Below are 16,638 nucleotides of genomic sequence, written 5' to 3' on the forward strand. Positions count from 1 at the left end.
TCTTTTTTTTTTTTTTTTATGAAAGATGCTCTTAACTTTCCTCCTGGTTGATGGAGGGGATGTCCTTGACATTTTTTTTTTTTAACTCTGGCACCTCAGAGAGATGCAAACTGTTCTGCCTATGGTACCTGCTAAAAGTAACAATGACTTGAGGAGACTTTCCAGCTTAAAACTGGAAAAAGTAGACTCAAATTGTGCAACCTAGAAGCAAAAATTGAGTTGTGGTAATTACATGACCTTCCCACTACTGTGTTCCTGCCATTGTATAAGTCTAGGTACTCATTAGGTGTTTGCAGAGTGAATGAAGCACTTATTTTGCCTCTCAAAATTAGTAAGAATGCTGGGTGATGCAACGGTGGCTCTGTGGCAGAATTCTCGCCTGCCATGCCGGAAACCGGGGTTTGATTCCCAGAGTCTGCCAATGCAAATAATAATAATAATAATAATAATAATAAAATAAAATTATTGGTAATGTTATCCATAAAGAATTATCTCTTTAAGGAACTATAATGTTCCTCTCATCATTCCAGGAAATCAGTGGGAGCTTAATAGAATCTTGTGGTGTTCTCCCACATAGACTGAATCTTATTGAAGCAAAACGGGTCCTGTGTTAGTCTGAGTTGGGTTTGGCTGCATTCAATAGTCAGTAGCTTCAATAGGATGGTGTATTAGTTAGGGTTCTCTAGAGAAACAGAATCAACAGGGAACACTTGCAAATATAAAATTTATGAAAGTGTCTCATGTGACCGTAGGAATGCAGAGTCCAAAATCCACAAGGCAGGCTGTGAAGCTGATGACTCCAATGGATGGCCTGGATGAACTCCACAGGAGAGGCTCACCAGCCAAAGCAGGAATGCAACCTGTCTCCTCTGAGTCCTCCTTAAAAGGCTTCCCATGATTGGATTTAGCATCACTAATTGCAAAAGACACTCCCCTTTGGCTGATTACAAATGGAATCAGCTGTGGATGTAGCTGACGTGATCATGACCCAATCCTATGAAATGTCCTCATTGCAACAGACAGGCCAGCGCTTGCCCAATCAGATGAACAGGTACCACAACTTGGCCAAGTTGACACCTGTCCCTAACCATGACAGTCCACCCCTTGTCAACTTGGCACATATATATATATATATATATACATATATATATATATCACCTTAGACCATACTTAATTTCCAAATGAAAACAAGCACACATTTTTTCTTTTACCTGACAATACTCAACTGCCCTGCATATAACTGGAAACACATTAAATCTCTCCAGAATAGTGTGCAAATCCTTGGGCAACATTCATTCTTAAACTTGATATCTTACAACTTAAATAGTATAACACAAACAAAACAGCATTACAGTCCTCGTTTCTGTAACTGATCACGTGGTCGAAGTTCATATTTATCACTACCTTCTTCCACTACCCATTCCATGTTCCCTTTCCCCTCAGCAAGCACTTCAGCTGGCCGTGGTTCTTTGCCTGGTGGGGTGACCCAAACCTTCATTCCTGAAGTCTCAGAGCCATTAGTGGTCCTGCCTGGATTGTGTTGTTGCAGTTTTCCATTGATTTTAATCACAGGGTATGGTAGTACTAATAGACGCCCCAGGGGATCTCCTATATTCCAAGAAAACTCTTCTTTACCTCCATTATGTAGTTGCAGTCCTACTTCCTTCTGATAGTCAGGGTCAATTACCCCAGACAATAATGTAATCCCCTTCTCGGTGTGTTGATCCAGAGGCATAAGTAGCCCAAAGTGGCCAGGTGGCAATCTTAACTTCCAGTTCAGTGGTATCACTGTTGTTTCTCCTGGAGAAAGCACACCCCGTTTTGGAACTAAAACCTGTAGACCAGCAGAACTCAGGGTAGCAGGGACAGGAAGCAAAAATTTTCCCAGTGGATCACTAGGAGTAATAGTGAGTGGCACCACACCCATTTCCACCCCTTGGTTCCTGGACCCATGGATCCTGGCTATGGGAGAAACAGCACCATACAGTGGACGCTGATTCAGAGCATACACAGCTTCCTGGAGAACATTACCCCAGCCTTTCAAGTTTTTGCCACCTAGTTGGCACCGTAATTGAGTTTTCAAAAGGCCATTCCACCGTTCTATCAATCCAGCAGCTTCTGGATGATGGGGAACATGGTAAGACCAGAGAATTCCATGAGCATGTGCCCATTCCCGCACTTCATTTGCTGTGAAGTGTGTTCCTTGATCCGAAGCAATGCTATGTGGAATACCATGACGATGGATAAGGCATTCTGTAAGCCCATGGATAGTAGTTTTGGCAGAAGCATTGCGTGCAGGGAAAGCAAACCCATATCCAGAGTATGTGTCTATTCCAGTTAGAACAAATCGCTGCCCCTTCCATGAAGGGAGTGGTCCAATGTAATCAACCTGCCACCATGTAGCTGGCTGGTCACCTTGGGGAATGGTGCCATATCGGGGGCCGAGTGTGGGTCTCTGCTGCTGGCAGATTGGGCACTCAGCAGTGGCTGTAGCCAGGTCAGCCTTGGTGAGTGGAAGTCCATGTTGCTGAGCCCATGCATAACCTCCATCCCTACCACCATGACCACTTTGTTCATGAGCCCATTGGGCAATAACAGGAGTTGCTGGGGAAAAAGGTTGACTGGTATCCATAGAACGGATCATCTTATCCACTTGATTATTAAAATCTTCCTCTGCTGAAGTCACCCTTTGGTGTGCATTCACATGGGACACAAATATCTTCATGTTTTTAGCCCACTCAGAAAGGTCTATCCACATACTTCTTCCCCAGACCTCTTTGTCACCAATTTTCCAATTATGGTCTTTCCAAGTCCCTGACCATCCAGCCAAACCATTAGCAACAGCCCATGAGTCAGTATACAAACGCACCTCTGGCCAGTTTTCCTTCCAAGCAAAATGAACAACCAGATGCACTGCTCGAAGTTCTGCCCACTGGGAGGATTTCCCCTCACCACTGTCCTTCAAGGACACCCCAGAAAAGGGTTGTAATGCTGCAGCTGTCCACTTTCGGGTGGTACCTGAATATCGTGCTGAACCATCTGTAAACCAGGCCCGAGTTTTCTCTTCCTCAGTCAATTCACTGTAAGGAACACCCCAAGAGGCCATAGCTCTGGTCTGGGAAAGAGAAGGTAATGTGGCAGCAGGAGTGGAAACCATGGGCATTTGTGCCACTTCTTCATGTAACTTACTTGTGCCTTCAGGACCTGCTCTGGCTCTATCTCGTATATACCATTTCCACTTTACAACAGAGTGCTGCTGTGCACGCCCAACTTTATGGCTTGGTGGATCAGACAACACCCAACTCATGATAGGCAACTCAGGTCTCATGGTAACTTGGTGGCCCATGGTTAAGCGTTCAGTCTCTACTAAGGCCCAGTAGCAGGCCAAAAGCTGTTTCTCAAAAGGAGAGTAGTTATCTGCAGCAGATGGTAAGGCTTTGCTCCAAAATCCTAAGGGTCTGCGTGTGATTCTCCTACAGGGGCCTGCCAAAGGCTCCAGACAGCATCTCTATTTGCCACTGACACTTCCAGCACCATTGGATCTGCTGGATCATATGACCCAAGTGGCAGAGCAGCTTGCACAGCAGCCTGGACCTGTCGCAGAGCCTCCTCTTGTTCAGGTCCCCACTCAAAATTAGCAGCTTTTCTGGTCACTCGATAAATGGGCCGGAGTAGCACACCCAAATGAGGAATATGTTGTCGCCAAAATCCAAAAAGACCCACTAGGCGTTGTGCCTCTTTTTTGGTTGTGGGAGGGGCCAGATGCAGCAATTTATCCTTCACCTTAGAAGGGATATCTCGACATGCCCCACACCACTGGACACCTAGAAATTTTACTGAGGTGGAAGGCCCCTGTATTTTTGTTGGATTTATCTCCCATCCTCTGACACGCAAATGCCTTACCAGTAAATCTAGAGTAGTTGCTACTTCTTGCTCACTAGGTCCAATCAACATGATATCATCAATATAATGGACCAGTGTGATGTCTTGTGGGAGGCAGAAACGATCAAGGTCTCTGCGAACAAGATTATGACATAGGGCTGGAGAGTTGATATACCCCTGAGGTAGGACAGTGAAAGTATATTGCTGACCTTGCCAGCTGAAAGCAAACTGTTTCTGGTGGTCCTTACTAATAGCTATTGAGAAAAAAGCATTTGCCAGATCAATAGCTGCATACCAGGTACCAGGGGATGTACTGATTTGCTCAAGCAATGATACTACATCTGGAACAGCAGCTGCAATTGGAGTTACCACCTGGTTGAGTTTACGATAATCCACTGTCATTCTCCAAGACCCATCTGTTTTCTGCACAGGCCAAATAGGGGAGTTGAATGGGGATGTGGTGGGAATCACCACCCCTGCATCTTTCAAGTCCTTAAGAGTGGCAGCAATCTGTGCAATCCCTCCAGGAATACAGTATTGCTTTTGATTTACTATTTTGCTTGGTAGGGGCAGTTCTAGTGGCTTCCACTTGGCCTTTCCCACCATAATAGCCCTCACTACACGAGTTAGAGAACCAACGTGGGGATTCTGCCAGTTGCTCAGTATGTCTATGCCAATTATACATTCTGGAACTGGGGAAATAACTACAGGATGGGTCCGGGGGCCCACTGGACCCACTGTGAGACGGACCTGAGCTAAAACTCCATTGATCACCTGGCCTCCATAAGCCCCCACTCTGACTGGTGGTCCAGAGTGACGTTTTGGGTCCCCTGGAATTAATGCCACTTCTGAACCAGTGTTTAATAATCCCCGAAATATCTGATCATTTCCTTTTCCCCAATGCACAGTTACCCTGGTAAAAGGCCGTCGGTCTCCTTGGGGAAGACTTAGAGGAAGGTTAACAGTATAAATTTGTGGCGTGTAACAGGTTTCTCCCCCATAGGGACCTGGCCTCCCCTTCATTCAAGGGGCTCAGGGTCTGTAAACTGTTTCAAGTCTGGAAATTGGTTAAGGGGCCGTGACTCTGTGTTTTTGTAATTCAGGTTAGACTTCTGTTCCCTTGACCTAGAACTCTTTTGTTTATACAGCTCCAACAAGAATTTAGTAGGCTGCCCTTTTATTGTATTTCTAGGCACCCCATGATTTACTAGCCAATGCCACAAATCTCTGTGTGTCATATAATTTTGATGCCTCCTTTGAGTTTGTTGTCTATTATAATAGCCGTGTCTACCCTGTCTTTGGTGATTAAGTGCTGCCACCTGGCTTCTGCCAACTCGGGATCCTGTCATCCCCATTGTGTTTAAGGATTCCAGCTCAGTGACAGCAGTTCCTACAGTAATATCTGACCTACAGAGAAGTGCAACCACAGAGCTCTTGAGGGATGATGGTGCTAGTCTCACAAATTTATTTCTCACTGTTCTGGTAAAAGGTGCATCCTCTGGACATTCCTGGGGTGTAAGAGCAGGCTTTGCATGATAAATCCACTCTAACATCCCAATCTCTCTAAGCCTCTGGATCCCCTCATCTACATTATACCAGGGCAGTTCTGGCATTTCAACCTCAGGTAATGTTGGCCACCTTTTGATCCATGTTTCAACCAACCACCCAAACAAGCTGTTAACACCTTTTCTAACTGCTCGAGCTATAACATTGATGCAGAATCTCTGCTTAGTGGGCCCATATCAATAAATTCAGCCTGATCCAGCCTTATATTCCTCCCACCATTATCCCACACTCTTAAAATCCATTGCCACACATATTCCCCTGATTTCTGTCTATATAAATTGGAAAACTCACACAGTTCTTTTGGAGTATAACGTACCTCCTCATGTGTGATACTTTGTACCTCACCTTTAGGGGCCTGTTGGGACTTTAGTCTAGTTATAGGTCTAGAAGAAATGAGGGGTGGTGGGGGTGGGTCATGAAAAGAATTAGAAATATCTTCCAAGCCATTTGCTTCAGGGCTTTCATTTGCAGTTTCATCTGGTGAAACAGGATTAATAACTCTAGGGCTAATCCCTTCAGGAGGAGGTTGGGTGGCCAATTCCTCAAGGCAGGCTGGAGGTGGGGCGGCTATGTCCTCAGGGCAGACTATTACAGGGTTATCTAAAGAAGGCTCAGCATGGTCTAGGGTTTCAGCCTCACCCCCAACATCATTATCAATCCATATGTCACCATCCCATTTTTCAGGGCCCCACTCCTTTCCAATCAATGCCCTCACTTTAACGGCAGACACCATGCAAGACTGAGATTTCAGTTTACGTTGTAAAGTTGCTACTCTAACAATAAGATTCTGAGTCTGATTTTCAGAGATCTCAAGTCTACGGCTACAGGAAATAAAATTTTCCTTCAGGATACTCATAGAAACCTCTACATCTTTCAGACGGCACTTAAGCTTCTTGTTTGAAGCCTTAAGCCCATCCCTTTCACCCTTTAATGTAGACAGTGTATCTAACAACAACCAACCAACATCTCTATAACTCTTATTTCTACAAAACTCTGTAAAGGTGTCAAAAACATTATCCCCCAGAGTCTGGCTTCGTACAAGCGAAGCATTAGGAGAATCGAATGATGATATTTTGACTATCTCCTTTGCCAACTCACTCTATGGATTGGGAGTGTCATTCTGATTATGGGAATCAGAGTCCTTAGTGTCTCTGAGCCCAGTCAGAGTAGAAAACCATTCATAAAAACCCATTTTTAAGATTCTGTTCCTTAAGAACCACTCCTGGTACCAAGATGTATTAGTTAGGGTTCTCTAGAGAAACAGAATCAACAGGGAACACTTGCAAATATAAAATTTATGAAAGTGTCTCACATGACCGTAGGAAGGCAGAGTCCAAAATCCACAGGGCAGGCTCCAAAGCCGATGACTCCAATGGATGGCCTGGATGAACTCCACAGGAGAGGCTCACCAGCCAAAGCAGGAATGCAACCTGTCTCCTCTGAGTCCTCCTTAAAAGGCTTCCCATGATTGGATTTAGCATCACTAATTGCAGAAGACACTCCCCTTTGGCTGATTACAAATGGAATCAGCTGTGGATGTAGCTGACGTGATCATGACCTAATCCTATGAAATGTCCTCATTGCAACAGACAAGCCAGCGCTTGCCCAATCAGATGAACAGGTACCACAACTTGGCCAAGTTGACACCTGTCCCTAACCATGACAGACGGAAAATAATTTCTCTTATGCAAAAGAAATATGGAGATATGCAGTACAGGGTTGCTGAGGCAGTGCCATAAATTCATCAAAAACCAGGCTTTATTCTACCTGTCCAAGCCCCCATCTTAATTCAAGGCTTCCATCCTCAAGGATGGCCCAGGATGGCTGCTGGATATCCAGACATCATATCCTCACTCCAGGCAGTAGGAAGGAGGAGAAGGAAAAGGTAAAAATGGCCATCCTTCCAGGTCATTCTGTGCCTTTTAAACATCCTTCCCAGAATTCTCATTCCAACAACTGGTGCTTCCAGTTCAATGACCAAAATGTGGCCACATTGCTATATCAGATACAAGGGAAGCTGGGAAACATATTCTCTTCATTGGGTGCTTTGCTGTCGTGAATAAAATTGAGGACCTACTGCTAAGACCAAAGAGAGGAATGGATATTGGGGGAGGGGAGGGTGGAACTTAGTGGTCTTTGTTCCTTAAATCTCTATAATTTAATGTGTACATATCTTTAACTTGCATTTTTCTCATATGTCCTTTATCAACACCAACTGTCCCAATCCCTCCTACACTAATATTTCCATCTGGCTACTATCATTATCTTGCACATTTAAGAAAAGATAAAATTATCACCACCCTATGACATTCACCTCAGACCGTTCTTACATATTTTTATTAGAAAAAAGAGTTTTGGAAGTTGGGTTTAGTAACCTTACTGGATTTCTTCAATTCTGGGGTGCACTTTTCCCCACATTAACATGTCTAACATCAGCCTTATGGTCATGGCATTTTCACAGTCGGGGTCAGACAGACAACAGTGAGGACATGGTGGTTTAGTACTGGCCACTCGTCTTGTCATCACTTGAAGAGAGTTATGTGCATTGTGTGTACAATACGTGCTGAATTTAACTGCTGCTGACAATGGCATCAAAAAGATGGCAGCATGATTCGGCACTGAAATGAACACTTAGCATGTTACCCATAAAGGGCCAGAAACTGAGCAGCAGGGTGCAAATGTGATATTAGGGAAGCAAATATTAGTTCTTGCGGAATGACTGTAATTCCTTATTTTCTTGCAATGCAACAACTGAATGCTTTACGGGAGCTAATAAAGGATGATAGATACCCACAAGCAGATGGAATTGTATTCTATTTGGTGACTGAGATACATGTAAAAGTTTTTTTTTCCATCACACAGCAAACAATGCAATTGAAGGGAAAATAAATTGCCTCCTCTCTTTGAATAGATGAAAGAAATTTCAAAGCTGTAAGACCAATGGGACTGATTTATAAGCTGTTGGGGACTCTCATTAAGACATCGGGTCACAGTTTAATTGGTTGCATTTTTTTCTCAGTAATAAAACACAAAATAGGGGTACATCTTACAATTGATGGCATCTTAGATTTGCTACACTTATTTTCAGTTAACTAGCAGCCTTGAACAAGAAGCTTGTTTGATAATTTAAAATATCTCCTTTGTACAATACATGAATGTTGGCAAGGAAGATCCACTGCTGGCTTTTCAGAGACGCTGACAATTATGAAACCCTGATACAGAGCCCAACAGCGTGTACCATGATAACCCCAAATGTTTCATCCCTCTTCCTTCCCACCTCCAGGAGTGTCCAGTGTTTAAAAATGTCCTCTGAGCTTCTGCAACATATGAACCAAATCTTGTCTGTTACATTTCAGCTACCGGCACTCCAGGTATTATCTGAGATACAAAGTCAGTCACAAACTAGAGAAATTACTTCTCTGGGGTGAGTACCCAGGGAAAGGCAGGAATGAGGCAAATCCACGGCAGGAAAAAGGTCTACAGAATCAATGATCTGACCAACTTGGTTCTAAAAGCACAAATTACTACTATGCTATACATGTATCTCTTTGAAAATTCCATTTACTTAACATCTCACTGCCTGATCATTCTGAACTTCTATGTTCCCAGGAAAGAACCACTTGTAAAGAAACAGAATGAGGGTGTGGCTCTGAGGTTTTGGAAACACTCATATTCAATATTTACGGAAGGTGTTCTTCCTGGTTGTAAATTAATGCCCGTCTGAAATGATGATATTTTCATTCAGGCATCTGAGGACAAAAATTGTCCCCCATATACTAAACATAAAGTACATATATACAGACATTAATAATTTAAAATTTGACTGCAAATGTCTTGATAATTAGGTAAGAAACTAGAGAAATATACTGCTTGGTCAGTGATAAATTTAACCTCTTGAGATTTTTTTTTTTTAACAAAGGAAGTTGTATTGTTGTTTGTTCTCCCTTACTAAAAAATTATAGAGGAAGGTTTATGAAGAATGTGTGGGGTATCACCTGTCTGAACCCTATTCGCTTAAAGGAAAGAGGACTTCAGGCCACCATTTTCTTTTTACTCCATATCAGAAAGAAATATGGTATATAAGGGATACATGAACAGTTGTTATTTAGCCATAGGCTTATTCTTATAGAAGCAGTTTACAAAAATACAGCAAAGAATTACTATGCCACAGGGTCATTTTTCTAGCTAGAGAAGCAATTCTGGAAAAAAAAAAAAGTTTGGATGAAACCAATATTCTAGCAACAAGGCCAGTCTAACTAGTTTGTAGAAACAGGAGCTGAATTTGTGCGATGATTCTGAGAGCACTGGAATACCCTATTCAGTATTCGGATGCCTGAAATTCTACAATCAAAACTTTGGCATAGAGCTGAATTCAATGATTTCAATTCAACTAACATACTGAGCATCTTCCAGGTGCTATGCACTGGCCTAGGTGCTGGGGTGTAAATGAGGCATCGTCCGTGTGTTCAAGAAATTCTCATTAGGTCAGGAGACAGATATGTAGACAAATAAAATGCAGGGCGTTGTGATAAGTGCAGTGTATCAGGTAGCCATTACTTTGTAACAAAACAGGCCAATATTTTGTGGACTAAAAGAATAAGCATGCATTTAGCTCATGATTATGTGGGCCAGTAGTTTAAGCTGTGTTCAGCTGGGAAATTCTTGACTCAGTCGGACAGCTGAGGAGTCCGTTGAGGTCTGGCTGGTCCAGGACAGCAGGGAATGCTTCTTGGAGAAAGTGACAGCTGAGTTGTATTTGGAAGGACTAAAGCAAGCTTCCTAGGTGGATGAGGGAGAGAATTTTCTTGGTGAGAGGAAAAGCCAGCAAAAGATCCAGAAGATGACACATCCCTTCAAATACAGACAGGTTTGTACAAATGGAACCTGAGAGCAAATTTTGGAAAGGAGAAGGCAGACTGGTCCTACATGAGTAATGTGGGAAGCAGACACAGAAGGGGATATGTGGAGAAGTAGCAGGGATCAGGTGAGAAACCTTGGGGTGGGGGGAACTGCTCACCAAATGCATCTCTGATGCCACCTTCCATCAGGCCAACATTACTTAGTAAATCTCTAGAACTTTCTATTCCTCTGCGAATAAGCAGTGTGCTCAGTCAGGAAAGTTGGCTGTTTGACTGTGGTTTAAGCATCTGGTTCATTCACCGGGAAAATGACAGCAATGGGAAAAAAGAACTCATTTTTCTAAGAACTTTTGTCCACATGAGTGACTGTCCCACAGATACCACTTTTCAATCTTGCTGTCTCCCCATCATTTCTTCATTTTTGCTCATGGATATTTTAATAACACATTTACATGGCTATCAAGCTAACTCGCATGGCTAGACATTTTTACTTCTAATGCACATCTTTCTGCACACTTTCAGTCTTTCAATTAGGCTCATTATTTCTGTTGACATCCAATTGTACCTCTGATTTAGTCTGAAGACATTAAGCATATCCCTTTCATCTCAATGCAAACAAGCATTTGTATTCTCTTTAAAATTCTACACACCAAAAGGTCTGCTGGCTTTTGCAAAAGCAATACACAATGATTGTTTTGAAAGAATAAATCTTTCTGAAAATTCCTATGGAGCTTTCTAAGGCTGAAACCAAAGTTCAAAGGAATTTAAGAATAAATGGAATAGCCTCTTGATTCAAGTAAAGGACTTGGAGGGAAGAATAAAACAAATTTAGCTTCTTTTTAAATTGATATGAAAAGAGAGGTTGGTAGCACGTTAAGCAGAAACCTCAATAGGAAGGAAGCTCAGCAACAATAAATAGGAGTGGCCGCTGCTTAACAAAAGGAGAGATAAATTTTAATAAAACATGTGCAGCTAATTTCAGTAATTCAGAGATTTCACAGATATTTCAGGGAAAAATATAGCAAATTCTTAGGTAAAGAAGAGAACATTGCATGAAAGGAATCAGTACAGAGGATTTCCACTTTTTTGCCTCAACTCCTAATGATTTCAACAGCAGTTTTTTCAAAAAACAGCATTAATCCCATGCTCTCAGCAGAAACATTTCCCAAACAGTATTTTAAAATATATATTTAAGATACCTGAAGTTATGGGAGAAATAAAGAAGACAAAAAAACAAAAGCAGAAGCAACAGTACTGCTATAATTAATTAGCACAAATGGCCTAGCTATATGAAGGATGGGAAGGGAAGTTTGCTGCTGGTGGGGGCTCCCCCTGGGTGATGTCTGCTGTGGTCCTCAGGGTGTCTGAGACTCCAAATGCAAAATCAAGCAAATTTTTCCCTTTTTCTCATTCTGTATATTTTCAAGTACCAGCTACGTTCAAAACAACAACAAACGAAAACACGCAAAAAAACTAAAAATCCCCTTAAGTGGGCTGGAAGGGAACTGCCAAACATATTGTACTGTTACTAACACCTGTACACCATTGACATCAAGCTTTGGTGCAAAGATAGGTCACCGTACTTTTAATTTCGCACATGCACGTCAGTGGTAAACAGTCCCAGCGTTCTTGTTAATGACACCATCTGGCGCCTCCCATAACTGTGTAGCATTCGGCGTCCAAACAAGATGTAATGGCAGCAACACATGAAACCCACTGACATTTACAGTAAGGAAATTTATGATCCACCATCAGTCTGGTATAAATGTGTTTGCATGACTGCTGAGGCTATAAAATCATCACCTTTACCAGGCAAGAGAAGGTGCAATAAATAATGGATTTGCAGCCAGGCATGTACTATCAAATCATTAAACATTTATCACTCGAGCACAATAGCATCTTAAGCAACAGTTACCACTTGAAAAATTAATGCCACTTTTGAGGGTTAAATGAAAACCATTTAGTCCACGCCTTAACGGTTTTTAAAATGGTTCAGTACAGAATGAGAGGATTTAAAAAAATTTTTTGAGTATATTTATGTAAATAGTTCTTTTAAAATAATTTTCTCTTGAAGAATAATCATTCCATACTTTATTGTTAAAGAAATATTCAAAAATATAAACAGAAACTTCTCTTGAAAAAAAATCACTAAAACCTTTTCAAAACTACTAACAGTAAAAGAAAGTTTCTTTAGGAATCAAATGGCATGTTTCCTTTTTAAAATCCTTAATGCATTAGTAGGTTATGATTGCAATTAAATAATTTTAATTTTAGATTAAGGAAACAACCAACAAAATCCATAGAGTGAGTTAGCCACATTTGTCCCTATTATTTCCTCCTCTAAAATGTTCTCCCCACAGTGTGCTTAGTAATTTTCTCATATGTGCTTGTTCCATGGGTATGCAATTGCTTTAAGAGAAAAGAACATGAAAATAACAATTCAAAACACAGGTAGATGGGGGGATGGTTATTGGGTTATAGAGAAGTTATCAAAGAATAACAAAGGAACAGAGAGAAACCAGGGCTAGACTAGTTATTTCTTGAGAGACATGAAAAAATAAAGGTGATTGTCCTTGGTTCAAGCCTCCATCTGTAAGAGATTAACCAGCAGGCAGAGCTTGGCCCGAGACGGTGGGATCAGGCTATGTTGAGAATGAATTTTTAAAACAATGTGATCACAACATGCAGAATTATCACCTGGCAAGAGGAAAAACAGTAAGCCCTATGGTTAGTGAGAAACACTGTTTAAAAATATATTTCTAGGTAGAAGTGAAGAAATCTGAAAGTTTGATCTCAGTTTGGAAGCAAGGTTTAATTTCTTGGTGAGAGCTATTGCTTAAAAAGCCTCTAGAGTTCTATGGGCCTGCAACATGTGGATTTTCTTCCCCAAGTACTCCCCATCTGTGCTTCCCTACCCCCCAACCCCACACCTTAAAGAGGAAGCAGGTGAGGGCACCCTGGAAAATGGCATTCCTGTGGGAGGAGAGGAAGATCATCTGCAAAATATGCCAGGAGCCCAGCTATGAGCCCTGCCCCAGCCTGTTTCAGGCTATCAATTTTGAATCAGTGGAAGTAAGTAGGCAGAGTCCATGCCTTCAAGTCTAATGCTGACTATCCTCTAAAGATGTTAGGAGTTTCCTCCTCCTCTTTGGGTGCCTTTGGACTGAAATCCTAAGCTCCTGACCACCGCCTGCAAGAACAGCTCCCTTGGTTGTTTGTTGGGGTGAGCATCCATCCTTTGGAAAACTGAGGTAGGGAACACCAGAAAGGCATAGAGTTGGGAGTGGAGGTATCCTAGGGATGGAGAGTAACAGTCTGAGGCCCCTCCAGGAGCGCTCACGTGGTTTCTGTCTGCTGGTTCCCTCACACAGAGATCCCAGCCTAGAGAAAATAGAGTAGTAAGTGGTGGCTCTCCTTCCACGCCTGCCCAGGTGAAGAAGTCTCTCAAGGTCCACCCATGTCCCAATCAGCCCTCCATCACACAGAGGAACTATTCCAACAGGGCTGACTTTACTGGGGCTATTTGGAAGTTAACCCAATCCACTGGGGTTACTGAAATATTAGCAAAGTAATAGGTATTTCTTGAGCCTTGATGTTTAAACAAAAGCGCCAAGTAGGGGAATTTTCTAAAGTGGTACCTCTACCCAATATGCTACGAAAGGGCCACACATTCACCCTGTCCTTCAATCTGCCACTAATCCATTTAAATACTTCCCAAAGTTTTGGCTGTTATATCACATTTTGGAATCTCCAAGAGGTAGAGAATCAATAAATAATGCTAAGTAGGCCTTGTCCAATGCTTTCTTGGCTGTGAAGGCACCCATGATACCTGAGTAATTGTGCACTTCTGGATATGTGCATGCGCACACTTGTGTATGTGAGAGAGAGAGAGCATGGTAGATGCTGCTCCTGAGCAGGGGAGCATGATAGAAACAACTCTCCTCAAGGGTACACCCCAACCCTACAGCCTTGAATGCAACTGTGAAATGAAAAGGAAAAAAGTTAACAATAAAGGCAGAGAAACAAAAAGCAATTCAACAGATGCATGTCATTTTTACTCTTCAGTGTGGATCGGTTTTTCTTGTTAATTATATCATCTATTATTTCCTTATATTGATAATTACATAATTACATGAAACAGATGGGTGACAGAATGCGCCCAGATGGTAAGAAACCTAAACAGGTTACAAATTGCTTAGTCTTGAGCATATTAAAAAGAATTATTTAATAATACATAGATTTCTATATTCTATACATCTGTTAAGTAAAACCTTCAAAATAGCTGTTACTTTGTCCATCTCTTAAACAGACACAATGTCCTCCCGTGGAATTCATAGGAAACCAACTGCCAATTAGGTAAAGTATTTAACATTTTCCAATCATTTGGATGCCTCACATTCTGAACTCTTGTCTGAGTCCACTGTCTGTTTTATAGAAATCTTAGTTTCAGGAGGAGTTACAACCATACACTTTCTAGTTATACTTTGCAGACTGTGGAAGGTTAAAAAGAAAGGGATGGATTCCCAGACCATGCACCCCCCAATAAATAAATAAATAAATTAATTAATTAATCAAAGGGAGAGTTTGACTTAAGAACATAAATGGAAATGTTTTAATTGCATCTGATGGGCTTCTTGCATGAAATTATTTTAAAATAGTTATGAAGAGAGAGGTCCAAAGTATTTGCTGCTGTATCTGGCTGGTACAAGAGCCCAGGTGCAGGGCGGCCCTCACAGGGGCACAAGGGGTGGCCCAGAGTGGATCAGCTCTGACACCTGTCTTCTTCTGTCTCTTCCCTGGGCTTTCTTCTGGACTCACCACCTCTTGATGCTGTGCATACCTGTTTGTCTACTGGCTATGTCCCCCTGCTAGACTGCTAGCACTTTTCACTGCTGCGCCCCCAGGGCCAAGACCAGCCCCTGCATGTAGGTTGCACACATTAAGTACTGGCTGAATGAATGACAACCTAACAGCCTCCCATGCCGAGTTATTAACCAATGAGGCAAATGCAGGACAGGGCTGAGGGTTATGTCCGCACAGGTGCAGGGTGTGGGAGATACACTGTATACCTCCAGGGTAGGTGGAAGAAGGCAGAGGTCCCCCTGTCCCCTTGGTCCCCTTGTACATATGAGGCCCACCCTAGTCAAGCTGTATATAGTGCTATGGGCACACTGTGGGATGCCTGGGACAGTGATTGGGCCATGTAGAAGTGCAGAGCCAGTGCAGGCAGAGGGTGTGGGCAGACTGGGGAGGTTACAGACTCCAGAACCAGGCTAATGACACCCACTGCAAATGGGAGTTGATTATGTGTGGAACTGCTAGGAAGGTCAGCTCTTCTCCTGGGCCATTATGGGATGGTACAATTGAGAGATGCGGAGGAGGGTGAGAGGGAAAGGAAGAGAGTGGTGTGAAAGGGGGAGAAAGTGGTTGGGAGAGAGAGTGTATGTGGGGGGCGGGGAGAGAGGAGAAAGTGTGTATGTTTGTGAGACAGAGACAGAGAGTAGGGGAGGAAAGGAAAGAGAAAGAGGGGGAGAAAGATGTTTATGAGCTTTTGCCTCCTCAGGCCTGGATATTCCTTTGGGTTCTGGGTGCTAGGGCTGTTGCCCCTGTCTGCCATCTTCCTGTCATCCTGAGGCAGCAGTTGGAGTCACTCTGTGCACCAGACTTGCTAATCTATCTCCATCTTTGCCAAGGGTGATGGGGCCAGGCTAATTGGGAGAGAGAAGTCAGGTCACTTCCCAATTCTTTCTTCATGCTTCAGGAGACAGCAGCTCTTGGCATGGCTGCCCTGAGTGGATGGAGGGCTCTGGGATACCCGGCAGCCTCCTTGACAGCAAACCAGTGGTGGTGGGAGACTGTAGAAAGGTGCCTCCAGGAGTCAAGTCAGGTGCCTCCAGGAGTCAAGTCAGAGGCCTCCACTGAGAAGACGATGGGAAAAAGGTCCAAGAGTAAGGTCGGGGCAGGGCACCTGGTGTGGGAGGTAAGCTCAGTCTCCCAATTTCCTTCAGCTTCTCACATTCACTTTTTCCTTGGGGTGAGTTGGACTTGGGCGTGTGTCTATCTCTTCATGACACACTGGGAATGGTGAGCTGGTAGAAATGTCATGGCCTGGGGAACACTAGTCATGGTCCCACCAACACAGTGACCAAAGACCTGGTGTGCAGGGAGTGACACTGTCCAGCAAACAAGTCAGAGTCATTTTTCTTATCATATATTCCACGAGACACTCTCAAAGAACCTGCAATTGTGACCTGCTCAGTTGCAACCTGTGACAGATAATACCTGGTTCAATTTCTTTTTACAATTAATTATGAACTCAGGTCCCATAGAT

The 16,638-nt window shown here is 42.9% G+C and overlaps 1 protein-coding gene across 9 annotated transcripts in view; it reads right to left on the bottom strand.

Annotated features, from left to right (window-relative positions):
• CFAP61 (cilia and flagella associated protein 61) overlaps positions 1 to 16,638 on the bottom strand; it is a 355,256-nt gene that overhangs the window by 197,654 nt on the left and 140,964 nt on the right. The window lies entirely within an intron of this gene.

The sequence above is a fragment of the Tamandua tetradactyla genome, chromosome 1 (genome assembly GCF_023851605.1).
Source record: "Tamandua tetradactyla isolate mTamTet1 chromosome 1, mTamTet1.pri, whole genome shotgun sequence".
Taxonomy (NCBI): Eukaryota; Metazoa; Chordata; class Mammalia; order Pilosa; family Myrmecophagidae; genus Tamandua; species Tamandua tetradactyla.